The sequence below is a fragment of the Arachis ipaensis genome, chromosome B1 (assembly GCF_059453495.1).
Source record: "Arachis ipaensis isolate K30076 ecotype BB chromosome B1, ASM5945349v1, whole genome shotgun sequence".
NCBI classification, from domain to species: Eukaryota; Viridiplantae; Streptophyta; class Magnoliopsida; order Fabales; family Fabaceae; genus Arachis; species Arachis ipaensis.
In genome coordinates, this window is record NC_142436.1 from 124,345,772 (window position 1) to 124,355,697 (window position 9,926).

General features: G+C 35.9%; 1 non-coding gene across 1 annotated transcript; it reads right to left on the minus strand.

The window, feature by feature from the left end:
* Nucleotides 1-9,818: 9,818 nt before the first annotated feature.
* LOC148578234 (small nucleolar RNA R71) lies at nt 9,819-9,926 on the minus strand. Its single transcript, XR_015903533.1, has one exon. It is a non-coding gene; the product is annotated as a small nucleolar RNA R71 (small nucleolar RNA).

Consider the following 9,926-nt stretch of genomic DNA (forward strand, 5'->3'; position numbering starts at 1 on the left):
GCTCAGCTTTTGAGGAGGAAAGAACTTGGCTAAGAAAGCCGTGACCAGCTTATCCCAAGAGTTCAGGCTGTCTTTGGGTTGAGAGTCCAACCATATTCTAGCTCTGTCTCTTACAGCAAAAGGAAAAAGCATGAGCCTGTAGACTTCAGGATCTACTCCATTAGTCTTAACAGTATCACATATCTGCAAGAATTCAGTTAAGAACTAAAAAGGATCTTCTGATGGAAGTCCATGAAACTTGCAGTTCTGCTGCATCAGAGAAACTAGCTGAGGTTTCAGCTCAAAATTGTTTGCTCCAATGGTAGGAATGGAGATGCTTCTTCCATGTAAATTGGAATTAGGTGCAGTAAAGTCACCAAGCATTCTCCTTGCATTATTGTTGTTGGGTTCGGCTGCCATCTCCTTTACTTGTTCGAAATTTTCAATAAGGTTGTCTCTGGATTGTTGTAATTTAGCTTCGCTTAGTTTTCTCTTCAGAGTCCTTTCAGGTTCTGGATCAGCTTCAACAAGAATGCCTTTTTCTTTGTCCCTGCTCATACAAAAGAGAAGAGAAAAAGAAAAGAAGAGGAATCCTCTATGTCACAGTAAAGAGATTCCTTATTATTAGTAGAAGAAGAAAAGGAATAGGGGTGAAGAAGAATGAAGAATCCAAACACAAAGGTGATGATAGGAGCAGAGATGTGAGATGAAGAGAAGTGTTAGTAGATGAATAAATAAATAGAAGGGGATGAGAGGAGGAGAGAATTTTCGAAAATAATTTTTGAAAAAGAGTTAGTGATTTTCGAAAATAGTTTTTGAAAAAGGTTAGTAGCCTTCAAAAATTAAAATAAAAAATTAAAATAATTAGTTAATTAAAAAGAAATTTTTGAAAAAGGGGGAAGATATTTTCGAAAATTAGAGAGAGAGAGAGAGTTAGTTAGGTGGTTTTGAAAAAGGTAAGAAACAAACAAAAAGTTAGTTAGTTAGTTGAAACAAATTTTGAAAAGATAAGAAGTTAGGAAGTTAGAAAAGATATTTTGCAATCACTTTTTTGAAAAAGGTAAGATAAGAAGATATTTTTGAAAAGATATGATAGAAATTAGTTTTTGAAAAAGATTTGATTTTTAAAATCTCAATTAATGACTTGATTCACAAGAAATCACAAGATATGATTCTAGAACTTAAAGTTTGAATCTTTCTTAACAAGTAAGTAACAAACTTGAAATTTTTGAATCAAAACATTAATTGATGATGTTATTTTCGAAAATATGATGTAAAATTAAGAAAAAGATTTTTGAAAAATATTTTTGAAATTTTCGAAAATAACTTAAAAAAAAATGAAAAAAGATTTGATTTTTGAAAAAGATTTTGAAAAAGATAAGATTTTTTTTAAATTGAAAATTTGATTTGACTCATAAAAACAACTAGATTTTAAAAATTTTGGAAAAAGTCAAATCTAATTTTCGAAATTTTAAGAGAGAAAAAGGGAAAGATTTTTTTTTGAATTTTGAATTTTTATGATGAGAGAGAAAAACAAGAAAAATGATGCAATGCATGAAAGTTATGGATCAAAACAATGAATGCATGCAAGAATGCTATGAATGTCAAGATGAACACCAAGAACACTATGAAGATCATGATGAACATCAAGAACACATTTTTGAAAAATTTTTAATGCAAAGAAAACATGCAAGACACCAAACTTAGAATTCTTTAATGCTTAGACATAAAGAATTCAGGAATGCATATGAAAAACAAGAAAAGACACAAAACATGCAAATGCAAAGATCAAACAAGAAGACTTACCAAGAACAACTTGAAGATCATGAAGAACACTATGAATGCATGAATTTTCGAAATATGCTAGATGAATATGCAATTGACACCAAACTTAAAATCTGACTCAAGACTCAAACAGGAAACACAAAGTATTTTTTGATTTTTATGATTTTATGATTTTTTTTGTATTTTCTTTTAATTTTTTCGAAAATCATTTTGAAAAAGAAAAATAAGGATTCCAAAATTTTTAATATGAATTCCAGGAATCTTGCCATGTTAGTCTAAAGCTCCAATCAAAGGGTCAGGCATGGCTTAATAGCCAGCCAAGCTCTAGCATGTAAATTACATCCATTGAGGGGATTAGTTGAAGACCAGTCCCAAAGCAGTTTGGGTATGGCTTTACAGCCAGATAGGATTCAACATGTTTCATGAAACACTAGAATTCATTCTTAAAAATTCTGAAGAAAAACATTTTTTTTGAAAACACATTTTTTTTCTTTTTTTTTCGAAAACAAAGGAGAGATTTTTGAAAGATTTTTGAAAAATTTTTGAAAAGAGAACAAAAAGAAAGATACCTAATCTGAGCAACAAGATGAACCATCAGTTGTCCAAACTCAAACAATCCCCGGCAACGGCGCCAAAAACTTGGTATGCGAAATTGTTACTCAGGTTGTGAATTATTATTCGAAATTGATTCCCTGGCGATGGCACCAAAAACGGATGCACAGAACCATGGCCTAAACATATCTTCACAACTTCGCATAACTAACCAGCAAGTGCACTGGGTCGTCCAAGTAATACCTTACGTGAGTAAGGGTCGAATCCCACGGAGATTGTTGGTATGAAGCAAGCTATGGTCACCTTGTAAATCTCAGTCAGGCGGATATAAAATAGTTATGTAGTTTTCGAAATTTAGTAAATAAAGAAGGATAGAAATACTTATGTAAATCATTGGTGAGAATTTCAGATAAGCGTATGGAGATGCATTCGTTCCTCTGAACCTCCGCTTTCCTGCTGTCTTCATCCAATCAGTCTTACTCCTTTCTATGGCTGGCTTTATGTAAGGATGTCACCAGTGCCAATGGCTACTTTCAATCCTCTCGGGAAAATGGTCCAAATGCTCTGTCACAGCACGGCTAATCATCTGGAGGCATCACCCTTGTCGATGGTTGCATCCTATTCCTCTCTGTGAAAATGGTCCGATGCGCTGTCACTGCATGGCTAATCATCTTGGAGGTTCTCGATCATACTGGAATAGGATTTACTATTCTTTTGCGTCTGTCACTACGCCCAGCACTCGCGAGTTTGGAGTTCGTCACAGTCATTCAATCCCAGAGTCCTACTCGGAATACCACGGACAAGGTTTAGACTTTCCAGACTCTCATGAATGCCGCCATCAATCTAGCTTATACCACGAAGATTCTGATTAAGAGATCTAAGAGATACTCATTCAATCTAATGTAGAACAGAAGTGGTTGTCAAGCACGCGTTCATAGGGAATGATGATGATTGTCACGTTCATCACATTCAAGTTGAAGTGCGAATGAATATCTTAGAAGCGAAATAAGATGAATTGAATAGAAAACAGTAGTACTTTGCATTAATCTTTGAGGAACAGCAGAGCTCCACACCTTAATCTATGGAGTGCAGAAACTCTACCGTTGAAAATACATAAGTAATGAAGGAGTTCATTGGTCTCGGCCCCAGAGGGGAACCGGAGTAACCAAGACTGCGAATACAATGATAAAAAGTTCTATTTATAATAAACTAGTCACTAGGGTTTACAGAAGTAAGTAATTGATGCATAAATCCACTTCCGGGGCCCACTTGGTGTGTTCTTGGGCTGAGCTTGAAGTCTACACGTGGAGAGGTCGTTCTTGGAGTTGAACGCCAGCTTTTGTGCCAGTTTGGGCGTTGAACTCCACTTTGCAACTTGTTTCTGGCGCTGGACACCAGAATTGGGCAGATAGCTGGCGTTGAACGCCAGTTTGCGTCGTCTAAACTTGGGCAAAGTATAAACTATTATACATTTCTGGAAATCCCTGGATGTCTACTTTCTAACGCAATTGGAAGCGCGCCATTCTGAGTTCTGTAGCTCCAGAAAATCCATTTTGAGTGCAGGGAGGTCAGAATCCAACAGCATCAGCAGTCCTTCTTCAACCTCTGAATCTGATTTTTGCTCAAGTCCCTCAATTTCAGCCAGAAAATACCTGAAATTACAGAAAAACATACAAACTCATAGTAAAGTCCAGAAATATGAATTTAACATAAAAACTAATGAAAACATCCCTAAAAGTAACTAGATTCTACTAAAAACATACTGAAAACAATGCCAAAAAGCGTATAAATTATCCGCTCATCATCGGTTTAGAATTATACTTAAAACACGCTTATTTTTTTGTGAAATTATTTACCGACAAATTATCCCCTATCATTCTACTCAAACTACCACTCCCCTTCTCTTCAGTCAGTTTATGTGCGCCGGAAGCAAGTCCCGGTTTCAGAGGAAGCTATTCAGTGAGCACTTCATGTTTTACCGGTACCGGAGGAGATGGATGGTTACCAAGAGATCCTACGTCGGCACAATGTATTTGAGTTTGATTGGGATTCGATCCTTCGGGTCATTGCCCAACCAGAGACACATTGGAGCCAAGGGAGACTCAGGATGCGTCCTAAGTGCATTGATGCACGCTCACTTACTGTGGAGGCTCGAGCATGGGCCCAGATCTTATCTCACTACGTGCTTCCAAGCACCCATGATTCATCCATCATAGCAGACCTAGCCCTCCTTGTCTGGTGCATACTCACGGAGAGGTCAGTCAACATCCCTCTCCTTATCCGACAAATGATGGGTCGGGTCCATGCCAAGGGTAATCTCCCTTTCAGCCTCCTATGGACACCACAAGCCTTGATATAGGCCCTCCCTCCACCATTCCTACCACTTCATCCACACCACCGAAGTCAACCCATCAACTGCTTGTGGAGCTCCATGAGAAGATAGATCGATATGAGCGATGAAACAAACGCCGATTTTCTTACTTGAAGAAGCTTTGGGGTTGTGTTAACCCGTCTACGGACGAGCCGAACATTTCCACATCCGCTTCAGACCACAGTGAAGCAAGCACTCAAGACACGGATGGGGGAAGTGGCGACCCCGATCCCACTTTGCGTAATACCAATGGCACAAATGACCGTGCAAATCTCTAAGTGTGGGGAGGTCGGTTACTGACTTCCGTAGGTAACAACCCTTTTCCTTTCAACACCCATGATTTTGATTTTCTTTCATTAGTTAGGATAAATTGCATGGTTAATTTTTGTATTTGAACACTTTTTGCATGTTAGGACTACTTGGTTAGGGTGATAACTTCTTTTCCAAGAAATCGTCTTTAGGGCACCCTACTAATTTGAAAAAAAAAATTTGTGTTAATCTTGCGTGAAGAATTTATTCTGGAACATGGTTTGTGAGCTAAGAACACAAGCATGTGAGTTTTGAGCCCAATTGCGTGGTTACATCTTATAACCACTATTTCTCCTTCTTGTGTGATTATTCTCTTTCTATGATTGTGACCTTTGATTTGTCTGATTCTTTATATCCATCATTCCATGTATGCATGTATGTATATGATTGAGGCCATCATTTCATTTAGCTCACTTATCCAAATAACCTACCTTTCATCAACCATTGTTAGCCATTTTTATCCCTTCTTGTTCTTAATTTTAGCACATTACAAGCCTTTAAGCGAAAAACAATAAATGTCCCTTATTTAGATCTTTGATTAGCTTAGGCTAGTGAGTGTGTGTATCATTCAAGTGTGGGGAAACTTGGGACATTGGTTGAGGTAAAAGTGTATTTTGAGTTTTTCATTGAAAATCATGGGAATTGGGTACATACTCATGTGTTAATTAAATGTAAAACCATATGTATTGATACTTTTGTATATACTTTATTGCGAATATATATATATATATACAAAATAAAGAAAAAAAGAAAGAAAAAGAAAAGCAATAAAAAGGGGACAAAATGCCCCAAAGTGAAGTCCAATAATAATCAATGCATGAGTTGTGATCAAGAAAAGAATGCATGATTGTGTGAAAAAGTGAAGAATGGGTAGTTAGGCTTGTTTTAGATTTTTATAGGTTGTTATATAGATTAGGTGGGAAGTGATGAGCGGATAATTTATACGCTTTTTGGCATTGTTTTTAGTATGTTTTCAGTAGAATCTAGTTACTTTTAGGGATGTTTTTAATAGATTTTATGTTAAATTCACATTTCTGGATTTTACTATGAGTTTGTGTGTTTTTCTGTGATTTCAGGTATTTTCTGACTGAAATTGAGGGACTTGAGCAGAAATCAGATTCAGAGGTTGAAAAAGGACTGCTGATGCTGTTGGATTCTGACCTCCCTGCACGCAAAGTGGATTTTCTGGAGCTACAGAACTCGAAATGGCGCGCTTCCAATTGCGTTGGAAAGTAGACATCCAGGGCTTTCCAGCAATATATAATAGTCCATACTTTGGCCAAGAATTGACGACGTAAACTGGCGTTCAACGCCAGCCTTCTGCCCAAATCTGGCGTCCAGCGCCAGAAAAGGATCCAAAACCAGAGTTGAACGCCCAAACTGGCACAGAAACTGGCGTTCAACTCCACAAATAGCCTCTGCACGTGTAACACTCAAGCCCAAGCCCAAGCACACACCAAGTGGGCCCCGGAAGTGGATTTGTACATCAATTACTTACTCATGTAAACTAGTGACTAGTTTATTATAAATAGGACCTCTTACTATTGTATTAGGCATCCTGGATTTTATTTTGATCCTGTGATCTCGTTTAGGGGGCTGGCCATCTCGGCCATGCCTGGACCTTCACTTATGTATTTTCAACGGTAGAGTTTCTACACTCCATAGATTAAGGTGTGGAGCTCTGCTGTTCCTCAAAGATTAATGCAAAGTACTACTGTTTTCTATTCAATTCATCTTATTTCACTTCTAAGATATCCATTCGCACCCAAGAACGTGATGAAGGTGATGATTATGTGTGACGCTCATCATCCTTCTCCTTTATGAACGCGTGCCTGACAAACACTTCTGTTCTACATGAAATAAGCTAGAATGAATATCTCTTAGATCTCTTAACCGGAATCTTCGTGGCGTAAGCTAGAATGATGGCGGCATTCAAGAGAATCCGGAAGGTCTAAACCTTGTCTGTGGTATTCTGAGTAGGATTCAATGATTGAATGACTGTGACGAGCTTCAAACTCGCGAGTGCTGGGCGTTAGTGACAGACGCAAAAGGAGGGTGAATCCTATTCCAGCATGATCGGGAACCGACAGATGAATAGCCGTGTCGTGACAGGGTGCGTGAGCATATTATTCACTGAGAGGAGGGGATGTAGCCACTGACAACGGTGATGCCCTTGCATAAAGCCAGCCATGGAAAGGAGTAAGACTGATTGGATGAAGATAGCAGGAAAGCAGAGGTTCAGAGGAACGAAAAGCATCTCCATTCGCTTATCTGAAATTCCTACCAATGATTTACATAAGTATCTCTATCCCTATTTTATTATTCATTATTCAAAAACCATATCACTGTTTTATATCTGCCTGACTGAGATTTACAAGGTGACCATAGCTTGCTTCATACCAACAATCTCTGTGGGATTCGACCCTTACTCATGTAAGGTATTACTTGGACGACCCAGTGCACTTGCTGGTTAGTTGTATCGAAGTTGTGACAATTATGAATTAAGATCAGAGCACCAAGCTTTGGAGCCATTACCAGGATTTGTTCGAGCCTGGAGATCACAATTTCGTGCACCAAGTTTTTGGCGCCGTTGCCGGGGATTGTTCGAGTTTGGACAACTAACGGTTCATCTTGTTGCTCAGATTAGGTAATTTTCTTTTTGTTTTCTTTTCAAAAAAATTTTTCAAAAACCTTTCAAAAATTCCTCACTTGTTTTCGAAAAAAAAAATTTTACTAAAAATAATGTTTTCAAAAATAAATTATTCTATGGCTTCAAAATTTTTAAGAATGAATTCTAGTGTTTCATGAAGCATGTTGAAGCCTATCTGGCTGTAAAGCCATACCCAAACTGCTTTGGGATTGGCTAATCACTTCAGTGGAGTCATGCACAATCCTTCTGGATAGGGTATGTCAGGCTTGTCATGTCTGAATTACACTCATATTTTTATTAAAGCTTGGCTGGCTATTAAGCCATGCCTGACCCTTTGATTGGAGCTTTAAGACTAACATGGCAAGATTCTTGGAATTCATATTAAAAATTTTGAAATCCTTATTTTTATTTTTCACAATAATTTTCGAAAAAAAAATAATAAATAAAAATACAAAAAAATTAGAAAATCATAAAAATCAAAAATATTTTTGTGTTTCTTGTTTGAGTCTTGAGTCATGTTATAAGTTTGGTGTCAATTGCATATGCATCTTGCATTTTTTCGAAAATATCATGCATTCATAGTGTTCTTCATGATCTTCAAGTTGTTCTTGGTAAGTCTTCTTGTTTGATCTTGATGATTTTTTGTTTTGTGTCTTTTCATGTTTATCATATGCATTCTTGAATTCTTAGTGCGTAAGCATTAAAGAATTCTAAGTTTGGTGTCTTGCATGTTTTCTTTGCATTAAAAATTTTTCAAAATTGTGTCTATGATGTTCATCTTGACATTCAAAGTGTTCTTGGTGTTCATCTTGACATTCATAGCATTCTTGCATGCATCACATGTTTTGATCTAAAAATTTCATACATTGCATAATTTTCACGTTATCATAAAAAAATTCAAAAATAAAAAAAATATCTTTCCCTTTTTCTCTCATCAAATTCGAAAATTTGGATTGACTCTTTCAAAAATTTTTAAAATCAAATTGTTTCTCATGAGTCAAATCAAATTTTCAATTTGAAAATCTTATCTTTTTCAAAATCTTTTTCAAAAATCAAATCTTTTTCAAAATTCTTAGTTATTTTCGAAAATTCCAAAAATATTTTTCAAAAATTTTTTTCTTATTTTTATACCATATTTTCGAAAATAACAATAACAATTAATGTTTTGATTCAAAAATTTGAAGTTTGTTACTTGCTTGTTAAGAAAGATTCAAACTTTAAGTTCTAGAATCATATCTTGTGATTTCTTATGAATCAAGTCATTAATTGAGATTTTAAAAATCAAATCTTTTTCAAAATTAGTTTCTAAAATATCTTCTTATCTTATCTTTTTCAAAAATATCTTTTCAAAATATCTTTTCTAACTTCCCAACTTCTTATCTTTTCAAATTTGTTTCAACTAACTAACTAACTTTTTGTTTGTTTCTTAACTTTTTCAAAACTACCTAACTAACTCTCTCTCTCTAATTTTCGAAAATATCTTCCCTCTTTTTCAAAAATTTCTTTTTTATTAACTAATTATTTTTATTTTTTATTTAAAAAAAATTTCGAAAAAAATACTAACCTTTTTCAAAAACTATTTTCAAAAATCACTAACTCTTTTTCAAAAATTGTTTTCGAAAATTCACTTCCCCCTCTCATCTTCTTCTATTTGTTTATTGATATACTAACATCTTTCCTTCAACTCTCCAAAAATCCGAACCCCCTCTCTCTCTGAGTTCAGATTTTCTTCCCTTCTTTTCTTCTACTAACACAAGGATCCCTATACCGTGGTGTAAAGGATCCATATTATTATTACTATTTTTTCTGTGCCATCTTCTTTGTCATAAGAGCAGGAGCAAGGACAAAAACATTCTTGTTAAAGCAGATCCAGAACCTGAAAGGACTCTGAAGAGAAAATTAAGAGAAGCTAAAATACAACAATCCAGAGATAACCTTTCAGAAATTTTCGAACAGGAAAAGGAGATGGCAGCCGAAAATAATAATAATATATGTGATACTGTTAAGACTAATGGAGTAGATCCTGAAGTCTACAGGCTCATGCTTTTCCCTTTTGCTGTAAGAGACAGAGCTAGATTATGGTTGGATTCTCAACCCAAAGACAGCTTGAACTCTTGGGATAAGCTGGTCACGGCTTTCTTAGCCAAGTACTTTCCTCCTCAAAAGCTGTGCAAGCTTAGAGCTGATGTTCAAACCTTCAGACAGAAAGAAGGTGAATCCCTCTATGAAGCTTGGGAAAGATACAAACAGTTGACAAAAAAGTGTCCTTCTGACATGCTT